Source organism: Arvicanthis niloticus, chromosome 2 (genome assembly GCF_011762505.2).
Source record: "Arvicanthis niloticus isolate mArvNil1 chromosome 2, mArvNil1.pat.X, whole genome shotgun sequence".
Classification (NCBI taxonomy): Eukaryota; Metazoa; Chordata; class Mammalia; order Rodentia; family Muridae; genus Arvicanthis; species Arvicanthis niloticus.
In genome coordinates, this window is record NC_047659.1 from 12,699,497 (window position 1) to 12,717,198 (window position 17,702).

The window sequence follows — 17,702 nt, forward strand, 5'->3', positions numbered from 1 at the left end:
GTGATGTTGAAAGGCAGGCGCGGGTGCCTGGAGGGCTAGTGAGGAAATCTAGAATTGTTTGAAAGGACAGAGGAGCCCTCAAAGGGGACCTGATGATTGAATTGGCCTCTGAGGGATATGGAAAATGTCACAAAGGGGATAAGAGAGGGAGGGAAGGAGGCAGGGAGGGAGGGAGTGGGGAGAGAAGCATTGAAGAAAACAGAAGAGCATCTACTAAGGTCTGTGTCAGGCAGCGATGGAGAAGGAGGTGGGTGTATGGAGCTGACGAGAAAGAGAGGCTGACAGGAAAATGTCAGGAGCCCAAATGCACCAAGGGCACCCAGCACCCCAGACTGGGAAGGCCTGAGAGGGGTTCCAAAGTTTCCTTTTTATTCCTGGTACCAAGGATTCAACTCGCCTGTCTCATGATGAAATGACTGCTCTCCACCTTGCTGTGACATTCCCTGGCTCCTAGCATTCTTGGGCTTGTCCTAGCAGGCGCTTTGTAAGTACCCCTCCATGCTAGGTGACTCACAGAGACACACCCAAGGGTGATCGCTGACTCTGCAAACAACAATGCCCAGGGTCTCATTCACAGCACGTGCTGGCAGATTCTTTTAACAATTAATTTAGTAATGAAGTAATTTGTGCATATGCACTCTCCAGAGGTGCACCACGACGCACGCAAGTCTGAGAAGAGCTTGCAGGAGTCAGTTCTCTCCCTCCACCTGGTACCTTGGGCTTGGTGGTGACTGCCATGCCTTTACCTGCTAGATCATTTTTTCAGTTCCAGGACGGGAAATCTTGATTGTCAATTTGACCTAATTTAGAATCAACATGGAAACACACTTCTGAGTGTGTCCAGAAAGGTTTACATAAAGAGGAAAACACCACCTGAGTGTGAGCAACACCACCCTATAGGCTGGGACCCCAGACTGAATACAGAGGAGAGAGTGAGCTAAACCCCAGCATCCAACTCTGGTTCCTGTAGAGTCAATGTGACCAGTGTTCTTGAGCTCCTGCCACTGTAACCTCCTCACTATGACAAAGCCTTTCTTCCTTAAGTGGTTTCTTGACAGGTGGGACTAGAGAGGTGGCTCGGTGGCTAAGAACACTGGATGTTCTTCCAGAGGACCTGGGTTCAATTCCCAACACCTACATGATGCTCACAACTATTTGTAATTTCAGTTTGGGGGAATCTAACAGCCTCTTCTGACCTCTGTGGGGACTAGGGACACAAATGGTGCCCAGACATTTGTTCAGGCAAAATACCTCTACATATAAAATAAATTAAAAACAAAAAAAAAGAAAGAAAGAGAAGTTAAACACAGGAAGGTGGTGGGGTAGCTCACGGGACAGAAAAGTACATTTCTAGCAGTCAGAGGAGCCCCTGTGAGAAGCCTCTCTAGCCCCATGTGTCATCTGCACAAGTTGTTACACTTGAGAAGAGGACCCAGAATGTGCTGATCAGGGATGTGATGTCCACATCTTAATGCCCAGACCCAAGACCGTGTGTGCTAGGGTACATGCCAAGGAGGAACTGAGGCCCTGTGGAATGAAGGTTTCTACTTAACTAAATTTAAAACAGAACTGTAGAACTGGGCTCCTACCCGGGTGGAGACGGGCGATGGGAATGGATCTCTGGTTGTAAGGGTACCCCCAGGAATGAACTTGGAATGAGCACAGACACTTCCCAAGCTGCATGGTGTCCTGTCTTAGGTCACTGTCCCTACCTGCTACCAAGTACAAATCTGTGCTACACTGAGGAGCCTAGGAACAGAGACAACTAAGCCAGGCACTGGCTCCTAAAGGGTTTATGGGGAGGAGGAGCGTCAAACAGAGACAAGTCTGGATTCAAAAGTCATCATGACTCAGAATGACAACGCCCTTACAGCAGAGGACATGGCAGACACAGTGACCGCACAGAAGGCCTTCATGATTCTTCATGATCCACATGGTCTACCTGGTAACGAGATGATCTGGTGGCCCAACCTTACCCCCGAGGAGACAGATACGGGCAGCCCCCTCCTTCCCAAGGTCTACACTTCTCTGTGTTAGAGAACAGGCGCCTTCCTTTTCCTGCCTTCCTTCAGCCTCCAAGCCTGGAGAGACTATAGGACAGTCAGTCAACTTCACATGCCTCTGAGCACCTACTGCGTGCTAGCTCTGGGTGATACGGTCACAGTGGTCACATTCTTCAATGATTCTTCAAAACACCCTGAAGCAGATTATGCTGGAGGAAGGGATGGGGTGGATATTTTATGGTTCTCCTTCCATGGGGTGCTTGGGAAAGACAGGAAGCAGCAAGGTAGGCATAGAAGACAGAGTGTTTGTTTGGGAAACTGAAGAAGTTCCCCTGGAGATGGACGAAGGTGACAACTGATGCAACGAGTGTGTGGAACTGGATGGTCAAAGCCCGTTTGGGGTCACACATTTTGTAGTTTTTAAGGATTTTTTTTTAAATTAGCGCCTACTTATTTAGTATGTGTACACATATGGAGGTCAAGGACCAGCTTTTGAGAGTCGGTTCACTTCTACCATGTGCGTTCTGGGGATGCAACTCACTGGGTTATAAACTATACTTTTACCTACTGAGCCATCTTGCCAGCCCCCTCCCCCAATTTTAAGCACCCTCAATTGGTGTGACTTGAGTGCAAATGTCCCCCCAAGCCTCTTAGTCCCTGGCTAAGTCCCTGGCTGGAACTGTTTTGGAAGAGTGTAAAGCTATTTTGGAAGTAGGTGAGGCTGGGATGGCAGGAGTAGGCTTGCCTCTGCCCCCCAAGCCATGGATTAAAGGCAAGCACTACCACGTCTGGCAGAAAACAAGGTTTTCAACACCTGAAAACAGAGCTGCTTCATTTCCTTTCCAGATGAAGGAACAAAGGCTCAGAAAGTGACCTCTTTTCCGAACACCTCACAGCAGAGACAACAGAGCTGGGACTTGAACTCCAAATCTAGATTCATTTCTCTGTTTCCCCGAGGCACCACAGAAGTAAGGCAGAAAGGAGGCTCAGGGGAGGTGACGAGGGACATGCGGGAGAGGCTTAGCTCTGGGTCCTGGACAGGCTGTCAGCAGAGCAGGGACCAGGCATTTCACCCCACCCCCAAACCCACATTGCCTGCTGCACTGCGTTTCCCTTGACAACCCTTGCTTTCTATGATGACATTGGAAGCAGCTGGCCCAAGAGAGCAGTAAAGGAGGGAGAAGGAATTATGGACATCTGCTGTTCTCCGTGGCAACGGTAACTAGCTAGCATCCACAGCAATCTTGCTATCCAGAGGCAGGGGACAAGCCAGCGCTCACCAGGGGCACCCAACAGACCTGCAGAGGTTTTCAGAATTAGCATCTTTCATAGCCCGATTCTGCCTGGATCTTCATCCTCCTCTGAACTAGGATGCCCAGAGGACAACACAGAGAGACAGGGGGTGCAGTGTGACAGGCAGGATCTGCCTCTACCCGAGGAGAGCCCAGAACGCAGGAGATGAGTGCCACATAGTTTCTGTTAACTTGACACAAGCTAGAGTCATCGAGGAAAAGGGCAACTGAGAGAATATCCCAGCAGGCAAGGCTGTGGAGCATCTTCTTTATGAATGACTGATGTGTGTGAGTCCATTTCACTGCAGGTGGGGCCACTCCTGGGCTGCTGGTCCTGGATGCTATCAGAAAGCAGGCTGAGCAAGGCATGGGGAGCAAGCCAGTGAGCAGTGTTCCTCTAAGGCTTCTGCTGCTTCATTCAGCTCCTGCCTCCAGGTTCCTGTCTTAAGTTTCTGCTTTGCTTGTTTTGCAGTTCCAGCTGTGGTTGGATCCTATAAGCCAAATGAACCCTGTACTCCCTGTGTTGCTTTTGGTCATGGTGTTTATCAGAACACTAGAAATCCAAGTGGATCAACAGGTATCTAGAGAACAGACCTAGTGGCCACATGCAAAGCAGGAAACAGAAGCCTTGGAAGGCATGTGACCTCTGCTGGCAACTCTGTCAGCACAAGGAACACCAAACCCGGTACAACAATTTTCTGTGATCACTCAAAGCTGAGTGGCTTGAAACCACAAGCATAAGATCTCAGTTTCCAGGGTCAGAAGGCTGGGAAGTGGCTGAGTTCTCTGGGAACTCAGAAGGAGATGGAAAGGCCTGGGTGGAGGAAATGTGTGTCACGTACATGAAGTCACAAGGTATTGTCACGAAAGGTACCCACACATAAACCACTAAATCTAAGTCTTGATGCAACCACTTTTGTCTTAGCTGCCTATGTATTCTCCTCCACCCCAGCCCCTGCTCCCACACTGCCCCCATGTTTCAGAGTCCTGGCATTCCTGAGTGGTGCCACAGACAGACACTTCTGATCATTATTGTTCAGTCTCGTTTTTTGTCTTGAAACGTGCACACAACATCGTATCATGTTGGATGTCTTCCGGAACCTTCCTTTCCCCTTGACATTTTGCCTCTGAAATTCAACCTCACTCTTGCATCTGGTTTCAGTTCCTCCGCTTTCATTGCTACACTAGTCACTGGTGAGAACCGGAAATAGGAACATAAATTGCATTGTATTCGCTTGAGGTTTGGATTTTTTTTTAGTATGCAAATTGGGGAGGGCTGTAAGTAAGTTCTCCCTTTGTCTGGTTTTAAACTTAAATGGGTGCCCAGAATGACTTTCTTTGAGTTCCCTGGTTTCACAGCCTCCAATCTTCAGCAATCTCAACAGTTAAACACCCCACCTCCATGAGCTGTCCTGTGAGAGCATGCACTATTTCCTGAAAGACATGAAGCACAAGACTGTTCTTCCATGAACTGTCTCCCTGGTCTCTGAGTTCTCCCCCCTCCCTCTCCCCTCCTTTCCCTATGGAAGGTAACAAGGTAACAGCCCTAAAGAAGTTGGCCATGGCTCTAACCCAGACCATACCCTCCCTTCTTATAACACAGTTGCCTTCCCTCCCCCTCTGCCTTCTCAGAGCCTACATTTTTACACCCACTGCAGGACTAAGACATACATCTCTCCCACCCCATGTGACCATTGCATCATAGCGGCTCTGGCTTGCTTGAGTTTAACTGCTGTCCCCACCAGGGATATGGAAAAAATCACTCTGGCAGCTAACCCTCAGCTCATGTTAGAAGGCTCCCACCCACTCCCACGAGGACTTTAGCCATAAGACACATTATAAAAGTCATCCTTGGGTCAGTCCTGTTTGCTGCTTCAGGACGCAGCCAAGGATCTTAGCAAGTAGGAAGCGACTGAAACTAACCCAGCCTCACTGCTAGTGACACAGCTGTCCCCTGAGCCTCTCCGAGGCTCTGCCACCAAGTTTTAGCATGTTGCTGTCACCACAGAAGAAACTACCCCCTTTTGGGACTCCCCTCTACCTCCTGGCCCAGCAGGAACTCTAATGTGCTAATGTGCTGATATGACTCCCCCAGTGCCTACCAGGACCACCAGGATGCGAACAAGTCCAAGAGCAGCCATCCTGAGCACTGTCCAGCCGTGGTGGGGGTGATCCCTGTTCCCTTTGAAAAAAACCTGAGTTTCTTGATATCCATCCTGTTGTGTTCTTGTTTGCTACACGGCATATATGTCTGAACTTAGACTATAGACAATGGTTCCCTTTAGGCTTCCCCTCAGCCCTAGCTGAGGCAGTGGGTGCACCAAAGCTGAAGGCTGAACTCGGAAAAGGACATTGACTGAGTATGTTAAAAACGCATAGAGGCATGATCCTCAGCGTGTAAAGGGTCTCTTGGTCTCTTGGTCCCCATTTCCTGATGATAACCAGGTTCTCCTTGATATACGCACACACATCATGTACATATATATGATGTGTGTGCCTGGTGGCAGAGAGGAGCTCACGCTACAGTGTGCATGCAGAGGTCAGAGGACAACTTTGTGGGGTCAAGTCTCTTTCCACATTTACACGGTCCAGGGGATTGAATGAAAATAGCCAGGCTTGTTCAGCAGGGGCTGCTGAGTCCTCTAACCCACCATTTTTAGGCAACTGAAAGTGACAGATGAAAAGATGGACTAGAAACCTGTCTTAGTGCCTTATAAGCCCCAAGAGGTTTTGCCCTCATCTGAAGAGAATTCAGATTCTCTTCAAGAGACATTTTCAAGTCTAAGTGACAACAGTTTTGTGTACTTAGTCCCAAGAGAGGACATACAAAATTTTGTCACCCAGCTAAGGGAATGTTCTGTGTTGTCAGATCTCCTGTGGTCATGACTGTTGTGGAACAAAGCTTTTTCCTGGGGGAGACACAATACACATATCTGCTCACCTCAGATAAGAAACCCATGACAGACCAAAGTACAGACACCACCAAAATGCAGCTTGGTGAATCAGTGAGTTTTATTGGGTTATTTATAGGAATAACGGTGAGGGGTCACTTACAAGAGCAGACATGACTCACAGACAGCTGCATCACCAAAGCTCACCCCAGCACAGGTGACAGTTCACAAAAGCTAAAAATATGCACAGGCTGCAGATAACCTAACAGGTTGAAGTGTTCTTCCCAAGGAACTGATCTAAACCTGGTCCAGGCAGCTCAATTGGTTTCTGCTTCTTCCAGGCAGCTGCTCTGGTCTCAGAGTCTTCTTTGTAGCTCAGCTTCTGTCAGTCTGAGAGTAACTCTCGGCTTTTATTCTTTATTCTGGTAGGGAGGGGCCTAGTGAATCTGGTCAGTTTCGGGGATTTCCTGAAGCTATTTTGAGTTGTTACTTTCTTGTTTAAAGAACCACCCTGTGGGATGGAGTCTTTTTCTTTCTTTTCTTTCTTTTCTTTCTTTTCTTTCTTTTCTTTCTTTTCTTTCTTTTCTTTCTTTTCTTTCCTTTCTTTCCTTTCTTTCCTTTCTTTCCTTTCTTTCCTTTCTTTCCTTTCTTTCCTTTCTTTCTTTCTTTCTTTCTTTCTTTCTTTCTTTCTTTCTTTCTTTCTTTCTTTCTTTCTTTCTTTTGGTTTTTCGAGACAGGGTTTCTCTGTGTAGTCCTGGCTGTCCTGGAACTCACTCTGTAGACCAGGCTGGCCTCGAACTCAGAAATCCGCCTGCCTCTGCCTCCCAAGTGCTGGGATTAAAGGCATGCACCACCACTGCCTAGCGGGATGGAGTGTTTCAATCTGGGAGGAAACTGCATGCAACAATGACTCTCAGCCTTGGAGTCTTTTGTATGAACAGAACTCCTCCTATGAGACCCTTAGCATCGCGAGAGGTGTCTGATGCTTCCTGCATCTCTTCCACCATTTGGTTCAGACTAAACACACAGTGATGGGAATTGAGGATGTCATCTGGGATGACCCTTACCATGCCACACCCCATCCTCCTGCTCTAAAACCTTCAAGGGCTCTCCCTTGGCTGCAGGACACACCAAAGGCCCCTTGGTAATGGTCTATGCCCCAGGCCTGGTCTATCTCTATAACCTCATTAGTATGTGTGCCAAACAACTGTCCAGCCCCTGTCACATAGGATACAGTGTATAAGCTGGAGAAGCTCAATCATTCACTGTATAAAGAAGGTGGGTTATAGCAAGCTGACCTTATGTGGGATAGGTGCTTGCCCGCCTGCACTGCAATCCCCAGAGTTCTGTGGCCAGCAGAACGGAAAGTTGAGAAAGAAATACACACAGGTGGGGAGACCAACAGCACCCAGCTGGAACCCACACTGGTCTCCCATTATGTCCCAGCCCATAGCTCCCGTGTCAGGGTTGACCCACAGGAAATACTGGAAATGTCAAAGAAACGGTCTCAGGAGGTGAAGAAACTTTTGCAGAAGATCAAGTGTGGCAAGAACGGATGCAGAGGCAGCTTTCATGTCATTCCATGTGACCAGGTGGACAGGGTCAGGATGCTTGGGTTCCCTCAGGGTCTCTCTGTCCTGGTTTTCTGATTATGAATATGGCTGTTTCGCTTCCTCTTTGATACTCTCCTGCAGATTCTTCTTATGGACAGCTCTAACTCAAAGGAGATTTCTGGAAACACATTGCAGCTCTTTTGTTGTTGTTGTTTTTTAATGTTTTTTTTTTTCCCCAGACAGGGTTTCTCTGTATAGCTTTGGCTGTTATGGAACTTGCTCTGTACACCAGGCTAGCCTTGAACTCACAGATAACCACCTGTCTCTGCCAACCCAGTATTGCTCATTCAAGTCTGACCAGACACAGTTCCTCAGACATCTTCCTTTGCCTAGAATATTCCACATTCCTCCACTTGTGTATTTGCCACAGTGGCGCTCAGATGGCTCTTCCCTCCGTAGCTTGCCCGGGACAGTCAGTCAGTACCTGCAGGCCTGTAACTCAGCACACTGGCTTCTAGGAAGCTATCTAATATCTATCCTCTGCTCTTGAATTTGAGGTCTGGGACTGCTGGGGTACCATTGACACTGTGTCAGCTGGTGTCCTAAACACTTACCTTTGAGGCAGATATTGCTATGACAATATTTTGACCCATATTTTGCAGATAAGGAAGCTAAAGCTCTTACAGGCAAAAGTGCTTCAATACTGTGTCGCTGAGTTACCCAGAAGGTAACTAAGAATCTAAACTCTGCCTGATCCAGAGCCCAAATTCTTAACCACCTAGCAATTCTTTTTAGAATATCTTTTATTTATTTTTTGACATTTCCTTTTTTGTTGTTGTTTTGTTTGGGTTTTTTGTTTTTTGTTTTTTTGTTTTTCAGGACAGGGTTTCTCTGTGCAGTTCTGGCTATCCTGGAACGCACTCTGTAGACCAGGTTGGCCTTGAACTCAGAAATCTGCCTGCCTCTGCCTCCCAAGTGCTGGGATTAAAGGCGTGCACCACCACCGCCCGGCAGTTTGACATTTTCATACACATGTACATATGCATTTTGATCATAACCATTAAGACTCCCCTTTCACTTCCCCTCGTTACGTCCCAGTATGTCCATCAAGGAATTCTTTTTTTATTAATTGCGTTTATTTCTGTGCTTGTGGTGTGGGTGCACACATGCCGTGGCATACATATGGGGGTCAGAGGACAAGTTGGGGGAATCATGTTCTCTTTATAACATGTACCCAGGGATCAAACCACACTGTCAGGCTTGGTGGTGATTGCCTTTATCTGCTGAACTATCTCCCCGGTCTGACCCCACCAGTTCTTAAGCAGGAATTCTAAAGCATGGTGGGAAAGATGAGCCTCTATTAGATTGGCCAGGATGGGGCCTTCAAATCAGGCTAGCTTTGAACTCATGAACCTCCCCACCTGCATCTCTGGAATGCTGGGGTTACAGGGTCGTACCTCTTGGGATCTTTATCTTTAAAAGGCAAAACTGGGACACATCAGTCACCCCAGGAGAAAGTGCTCTGTGCACTGGAGAGGGCTAGAAGCCAGGGTGGGGTCCAAGGCCCACAGACCTCGAAGCACTGAACTTATGCATGAGGGACTGGTTTTGTAATTGGCCTTGTTCTTCAGTTTGTCCCTCCTTAGGGCCAGGCCCTCTGTTAGTTAGAAAGCCATTTTGGACAGTCACGGTCAGTTAATGACAGCACCTGAGACCTGGGTTGTGGAGTGGAAGGCACAGTCTTCCTTCCTATATGGTGTGGTGGTCTGAATGAAAATGGCCCCTGTAGGCTCATAGGGAATGTCACTATTAGGAAGTGTGGCCTTATTGGACGAAGTGTGTCACTGAGGGTGGGCTTTGAGGTTTCAGACACTCAAGCCAAGCCCAGTGTCACTCTCTTCCTTTGGCCTGCTGACATTTTCTGCCTGCATGCCACCAAGTTTCCCGCCGTGACAATAATGGACTAAAACTCTGAACTGTAAGCCAATTAAATGTTTTTCTTTATAAGAGTTGCTGTGGCCATGGTGTCTCTTGACAGAGTCTGGGACCAGAGCTCAAAGCTAAGACTCACAGAATTTTCAGGTCTGAATGACAGATTTCTCTGGGTGGTACCCTATTGAGATGCCCTGGATACCCAAGCTAGACCAATAGAAATAGAATTCAGGTCTCCTAAAGGGATGGGAGGAAGGCCCAATCCTGCCCTGCCTGGTCAGCCCTGGGGAAAGCTTTGTCCAGGATCACAGATGATGGAGAAGAGGACAGTGGTTAGAATCAGGTCTCCAGGCTCTGGGTAGATGGCAACTCCAGTGCCAAGCACAAGACCCACTTCAGGCAACTCCTGTGCTCTGATACATGCCTTGTAAGACAGGGAGGGAGATGCCCAGGGTAAAATGAACTCAGGGTGAATGAAACTCAGCAAGCATGCAGTTGCTTTCGAAGCATCATACAGATGCCCTTCCCTGGCCAGCAAGGTGCTATATTCTGGGGCCAAGCCAGAGCCTCGATGAGCAGCTGTTTCTCTTGCTCATAATTTTCTCCTCTGGTGTCTGTTTCTTCCTGGGTAAAGTGAGACCCCAGTGAGTCCCCCTGGAGCTACTGAGAATGTGAACAAAAGGCCAGAGTAAGTGATCTCTGGAGCCCACCTCTTGCTGCAGCAGCTGGTAGCTGCTTTTACACTTGATCAACACCAGGGCAGGCTCCTTGGCCAGGTGCCTCAGTGTGGATGTCTGTGTCAGAGCAGAGGAAGCACTCTCCTGGGGGTGGAACTCTTGGGTTGGAGTGGGAGGGAGGGAGGGGAGGGAGGGGAGCAAAAGATGAGATGGGCAGCAGAGCCAGCAGGAAGGATTGAGCCTCAAATTAGGGAGGTAAAACAAACAGAATCCTACCCAGGCAAGCTATGGGAAGTAACTGAAAGGTGATCTGAAGTTGCCCAAAAAAAGCCACACCTAAACAGGGCAGGTTGGTGCATGTCTGTAAGCCCAGCACTTGGAAGGTAGGGATTGGTGGATCAGTGCTTCAAGGCCAGGCCAGACTACATGAGAACATGCCCACCTCCCCCACTCCCCCACACACACACACAAAGAGAGAGAGAGAGAGAGAGAGAGAGAGAGAGAGAGAGCGCCAGACTCAGATTATCTTGAGTTGTCTTTACTCTGCTTGATAACTAGCTATTTACTATTCTCTTCTGCACCAGACGGAACATCCTCCTGTGTCTGTCACATTTGGGGATGTACAAATAGACCAGTAGTTTCCACCAGTTCCTAAACGAGAATGTCGTCAGATATCTAAAACCTACGGTGGAGATTTCCCCACTTTACCATAGCCCTCCTACCTGATGTTTTTGGCAATATACCTGAAAAACGCCCAGCCACTTATCAGGAAGAAAAAAAAACAGGGATTTGTGAGAGCTGAGACCACACGTGCACACACATAGAAGTTCATTCACTTCCTTTCCCTAGGCCCATAGCCTGCTGCACTCCCAGCATCCTTTGCAGGAGGCAGTAGAACCTGCCTTGGTGTAGCCAATGCCATTCCCTCAGGAAACCTCCCATCCCATGGTCCCAGCCCCTCCCAGTGCCCAGAATGGTTTGAGAGTCTTATGCTCACAATAACAGCCTGAGAGCCAACCCCCCACTCCCGAGAGAGAGAGAGAGAGAGAGAGAGAGAGAGAGAGAGAGAGAGAGGCAAGCTATTATATTCTGAGCCTAATGTCAGATAACTGCCAGCAGAAGCAGTTGGCTTAGGGGAGGGCTTGGACCCTCAGTGCTAAGCTTACTTCATACGCCTCATTGGCTGGATCTTCCATGGATCTGAGGGGCCCACGGGGCTGTGGATGAGTTATTGGCTGAGGAAAGGTCCTTAGAGAGTTCAGCTTGGCTTCTGCAGTTTTCCCTCCTTCATTGAGTTAAGCAGGAGCTGATGAAAGCAAGAAGGGGGAGTTACCTCAGGAAGACACAGGAGACATTGACCCTTGGGGGGTGGAGCTATGAAGTAGAGTAGGGGCCCTCTGTGTTTCAAAGTTCCCAGCCTTCCTGTTCTGAAGCATCTCACTGCAGAGAGGGGCAGAGTCCCCCCTGAATGCTTCCAGGTGCACATCCTCCTTCTTGGAGCTCTTGGATGGACTGGAAACAGACTGGTTTATTCTCCCTCACCACATCTGACACCTATGGACAGAAGGCACCCTGCAAAGCTGGTTCCCCAGTATCGAAGCTCAGCAAAATGGGAATTGTCACCTCAACTATTTCAAAAGAGTACCCTCAACCCTGACCAGAAACAGGGTGACCTAAGATAGCTGCAGTTGATAGATACTGGTAACTGTCACCTGCCTGGGGACTGGAGAGTGGGGGCTAGGGATGGGGAGAAGATGAAGCAACAGGGCCGCATAGCATAAGCTGAAGGGGTATAGTTGTGGTTGGCCTCCAGGATACTGGTGGTTCTCATAGTGCAGGACTTCCTGTACAGCTGGTGCTCGTTAACCTGAAGCCTTGACATGGGAAGGGAGGAGTGAAGAAGTCCAGATGTGTCACCAGCATTTAGAACAGAGGCTTACTGGAGCCTGGGAAGTAGAAGCAGATTATGTCTGCCAGCCTGTGCCTAGTGGCCTTCTCCTACCCACTTTTGTCTGTGTGCACTAACTCAGCCTCACCAGGAACAAACCAGACCTAAGCAAACCGGAGACCTTGGAGCAGGCTCAGCCCCCAAAAGGTCTTGGCTCTGAAACAAAAACAAATAGGGGGGTGGGGGTGGGGGATCCCAAGCAAGAGCAGAAGGACGTGAGCTACAGGATTCTGTGAAGGTTTGGAATAGCTGATTTCAGAGCTCTTGGCTGGGTAGGGAATCTTATCACCAACGCAATACCCGAGAACATGAAGTCCAGATTCCATCTGTCTCACAGACAGCCCGTGTCTCCACAGTCGGAGATGAGAAGCTGAGCAAGGAAGGTAGTCAGGAAGCCTGGTGGAAAGTCACCCCTTCTGGTTCATGGTCCCACAAAAATCCTTTCAGAAAACATAGACTGTTTCTAAGGGGACTTCAGCTCACGTCCCCATAGAAGGGGGGTTTTATATACCAGCCTCATTATTTACCTAGAGATTTCTGAGCCCCAGTGCCTTTCAGATGGGATCACAGCAGTTGCTGGGCAGGTTCACTGTGAAGAACCAAACGAAAAAAATGTGCAAGCTATGTCTTAGTTAGGGTTTTACTGCTGTGAACAGACACCATGACCAAGGCAACTCATAAGAACAACATTAAATTGAGGCTGGCTTACAGGTTCAGAGGTTCAGTCCATCATCATCAAGGTGGGAGCATGGCAGCATCCAGGTAGGCATGGTGCAGGAGGAGCTGAGAGTTCTACATCTTCATCTGAAGGCTGCTAGGGAAAAACTGACTTCCAGGCAGCTAAAATGAGGGTCTTAAAGCCCACACCCACAAAGACACACCCACTCCAACAAGGCCACACCCACTCCAACAAGGCCACACCCACTCCAACAAGGCCACACCCACTCCAACAAGGCCACACCCCCAAATAGTGCCACTCCCTGGGTCAAGCAAATACAAACCACCACACCGTGCATCACCATAATGACACAGTGACTTTTAACATTGAGTATCAGACCTCAGCCTTTGTCCTCATTCATTAGTCCTACTTGACAGCTGAGAAACTTGGGATCCATTGGGGCAGGGGGCATCGTGAGGAAGAGTCCGGCCTCAAACCCAAAGCAGGACCCCAGTGCCCAGGCTTGGGTCTCCCGTGTGCTTCCTAGGCAAAACCGTTCGTTCTCAGTGCTCAGGGTGAGGCTGAAATCTACAGTGGGATTGTGTCAAAGGAACTATTCAGAGAAAGATTCCGGGAGTGGGCAGAGTTTGAGATGAAATTATCTAAGAAAAATTGTGTTCCCCAGAGGAGGAAGGGGAAGTAAGGGGAGACTCTGCAGGCAGTGGCGGCAAACAGGCAGAGTCCAAGTGCAGGGAGGGGAGACACACAAGGCAGGTCCAGAGCAGAGTCGTGGAAGCCACAGCACAGCTGGCTTCCCCCAAGGACACCAGAGCAGAGACCTCAGCAGGGGCAAAGACCTTGGCAAGGGCTTCACAGCAAGCAGGTTTTTTTTGTTGTTATTTTACAAAAAGAAGCCATCAGTCTGGGGAGGGGAGGAATTATGGTCTCATGTAGCCCAGGATGGCCCTATGTAGCTGAGGATGTCCTTAATTCCACCAGGACCTCCCATCATCACCTCTTAAATGCTGGGATTACATGTGTGCAGGAGCCATCACTTTTCTCCCTGCTCCTGACTTTCACAAACAATGAACTTTATGGGGTCAAGTACCTGGGGTCTCTCCATTACCCAGCCTAGTTGCTGGCAGGGATGTCAGACACACATTCTATAAACAGAAACCGGAAGGTACATATTTCCTTCCATCTCCTTTTTTTTCCTTATCAGTCTCTATTTTTGGCAGGTTTACATGCCTGCTCTCAGACAACCTCATCTTCTCCCTGCAAAGCAGGCAGGCTGACAGGGCAGAGAGCTGGCAACAGAGAAGGAATACCTCAGCCCCCCACAAGGGTCTATCTCAGGACACACACTGCAATGTCTCCCCATCCCATACCTGCACACCGAGCTGCCGTTGAGAGAGGATCTGCCAGAGCCCCCAAGTTTTACAGCTAGAGCTTCACTGGCTACCGTTGTTATAATCCATCTATAATCATGTTATAATCCATGAACCAAAATCAGCTTTGGGAGACAGAGCCAGCAGCTCACTCTAAAGCAAAAGGCAAGCATGCTTACTGCCTATGATAAGATACTTGTGTTCTACCAGAAGTGAGAACACACAAGTTATCTCAGCATTTGGAAGACATCAGTGATGCCCACCTGGTCGTGTGCTGCCCACCTGTGTAATCCCAGAATTTGTGAGCTGGATGCTGGAGAACCAAGAGTTCGCAGCCAAAGGCTGGAAAGATGTCGAAGCAGCTAAGACCACTTGCTGCTCTTGCAGAGGACCTGGGTTTGGTCCCCAGCAGTCATGTGGCAACTGTAACACTGTCACTCCAGTTCCAGGCATTCTGTGTCCTCTTCTGGCCTCTGAGGCCACTGTCACTGGACAATGGATACATGCAGGCAACACACACATAAAATAAATCTTAAGAAAAAAAAATATTTGAGCTAAGTTCTTCTCTATTACAGTCTCGTGCAGTCCCGTGACGAGATCTGTTTGCCACCCCTGTAGCAAACAGGGGTGTAGAGGCGCCTGCTAAAACACAAGACACCGAGTAAAGTTTGAATTTGAGGGGGAAAAAATTAATACTTTTTAGAATATGGATGTATTGTCAAGTATTTAAGACATACTAAAACATATGTATATGCATATATATGTAAATATATATAAAAACACACAGCATTTTAAAGCAAAAATTCAAATTGAATTTGAATTCCGTGCTTTTATTTTCTGCATCTGGAAGCACACTCTGCATTCTGGCAGTGGGGCCAGAGGAACACATTCATTCATAGTAGCCATCCCCTTCCTGTCTTCTGCCAGAGACCAAGTTAGCTCCTAATTAAGGAACAAAGTCACACTTCCTAGCCCTTGACCAATGCCTCCCCCTCTCCGCTCCCCCCCCCTCCCAGCCAGCCACAGCTCTTTGCAGTGTGAATGGTTGTCAATCAATCCTTGGGAGCTACTTGCTAGCACACAGTTCCTGGGGATTTAGAAGGTGCTATTGGTAGTAGGTGCTTCAACTTTCCATCTCCAAAAAAAAAAAAAAAAAAAAAAACTTGCTGTTGCCACGGTGACTGTAACTACATAGCATTTTGCAGCATCCAAAGAGCATTTTCATGCATTATCTCATTCAGTGCCCGGATGACTCTGAAATGCATATGATTACTCTCACTTTCGGGATTAGAAACCGAAGCTCAGTGTCTGAGAAGATAGTGCAGACACCCAGCCCGTTAAGTGGCACAGCTGGAAGTCACTTAACCACAGAGGAAGTACCCGAGGTCTGCTGTGTGCTTAGTGTAGGCTAAGAGCTTTATATGCCTTATCCAGTGGGGCCTCAGAACTCCTGAAGAGTGCATATCAGCCCCAGGGGATCGTGTGACGCACCCAGACTCCAGTGACTCAGGAGTGTAGTGTTCAGAGTGAGACTCCATTGCTGTCCCTGGTAGAGCAGCCTTGGGAAGCAGGGCAGTGCTGGAGATGGGGGCTCCAGACATGCCAAGCAGTCTGCTGACTGAGCTGCGTGCCCAACCCAGCCAAGCCTTGAAAACAGCTGGGGATAACCATCTTCCTCCCATAGTGATTGTCTTTTTTTTTTTGTTTTAAAGATTTATTTATTTTATGTGAGTGTGCTATCTTCAGACACACCAGAAGAGAGCGTCAGATCCCATTACAGATGGTTGTGAACCACCCTGAGGTTGCTGGGAATTGAACTCAGGACCACTGGAAGAGCTCTTAACCACTGAGCCATCTCTCCAGCCCCTCACATGGTGGTTTTCATGTTTCCTTCTTATACCTGAGCTGTCATTAGGGCACTTTGGTACGGAGACAGGCAAGATGACTCACTCACTAGGTAGACATGGACCTACAAACCTCATGTCCTGGCTTCCATTTCCAGGAGTCATGTGGTAAACAAATGAAAAGGAGTTATCCTCTGGTTTCCACACGTGCTGTGGCACATGCATCACACACACACACACACACACACACACACACACACACGCTAAATAAATAAGAAAAAAAACTTAAAAGGTAGTCTAGAATGGTTAGGCATGGTGGTTCATGCCTGTGATCCTAGCGTTTGTGTGTGTGTCTGCAGAAACAGGGGGGTCATTCTAAGCTCAAGGCTAGCCAGAGCTATGTGGTGAAACTCTGTCTCAAAACAAACAAGTTGAGAAGAAAGAAACTGTACTGTTAGCACTTGCTCACTTAAGGCCTTCTGCTTATTTCCCATGTACCACTGCAGGTGAGTGTCTCTGTAATGGCAGCAGCAGAGAAGCCATGTTTAGCACTTGCCTCTAGCCATGTAAAAGTGGAAAGAACAGCATTGCAATGTTAGAACTATTCCCAGGAAGCAGAGGAAACAGCTGCTGGGCATGTTTGATGTGCAGTAGATCAGGCTAGCTCAGACGCCTGTCCTGTTCTACCAACTCTTCCAGGACCTGTTTCTTTCTGTGGATGCTTTCCAGGCTGCAAGCTTCTTTGGAAAGTCACCAGTGTCCCCCCAAAAGGACCTCTTGGATCATACTGTCAGTGACTACCCGGGGGGTGACATCAGTTATAAAACACAGCCCTCCCAAATGAATGCCTGGGATGCTCTCAAATGTCACAAGAAGAAGGGGGGAAATGGCTCTGAGCTTACTTGTGTTCTGTTCAGGCAGCTGTGTTCTGCAGGCCCTCTGTAGAGTGTTTTCTGGAGTCCTGAGGGAAAAAGGCTTTGACTTATTCCAGCACAGAACAGCTATTTATAGCCACCTAGCCTGGGAAATACTGGGTGTGGGACACTTGGTTGACAACCCAGTAAGAATCAGGCTTGCAGGAACAGGCCACAGAGACCTGCAGAACATTTGACAAAGTTTGTGGTCACATGGACTCTGGCCACCCACAGACATGGACGAGGTACCTTGGAACAAGTTACAGAACTGTCCTGACCTCAAATCCCAATGTGGAAGAGAACAGAAATTCCTGCCACATGTGGTTTAAGTAAAGAATAAATGAGATAGCATACAAAGGGACACTCAGTAATGCAGTGGGTGCTTCGTGTTCATGACCTCTGAGCCCACGGCTTCTCTATCCCCACACTCAGCCAACCTCAGAGCAAATATATTATAAACACTAAAATCACACAACAGCCAGCATGTGCAATGACAGTCCCTCTGTACTGAGAATGGACCGTTTTTTTTTTTTTTAAACCAGAATTTCCTAGATAATACAGTGTAACATTTAGTTTCTTAACCCTTTCCTCGTATTAGGAAT

The 17,702-nt window shown here is 48.2% G+C and overlaps 1 long non-coding RNA gene across 1 annotated transcript; it reads right to left on the bottom strand.

Annotated features, from left to right (window-relative positions):
* Positions 1–6,940: 6,940 nt before the first annotated feature.
* On the bottom strand, positions 6,941–15,207 carry LOC143441284 (uncharacterized). The gene is made up of 4 exons (XR_013108545.1): positions 13,006–15,207; positions 12,824–12,885; positions 11,515–11,654; positions 6,941–7,917 (listed from the first exon to the last, which is right to left on the bottom strand). It is a non-coding gene; the product is annotated as an uncharacterized LOC143441284 (long non-coding RNA).
* Positions 15,208–17,702: the final 2,495 nt, after the last annotated feature.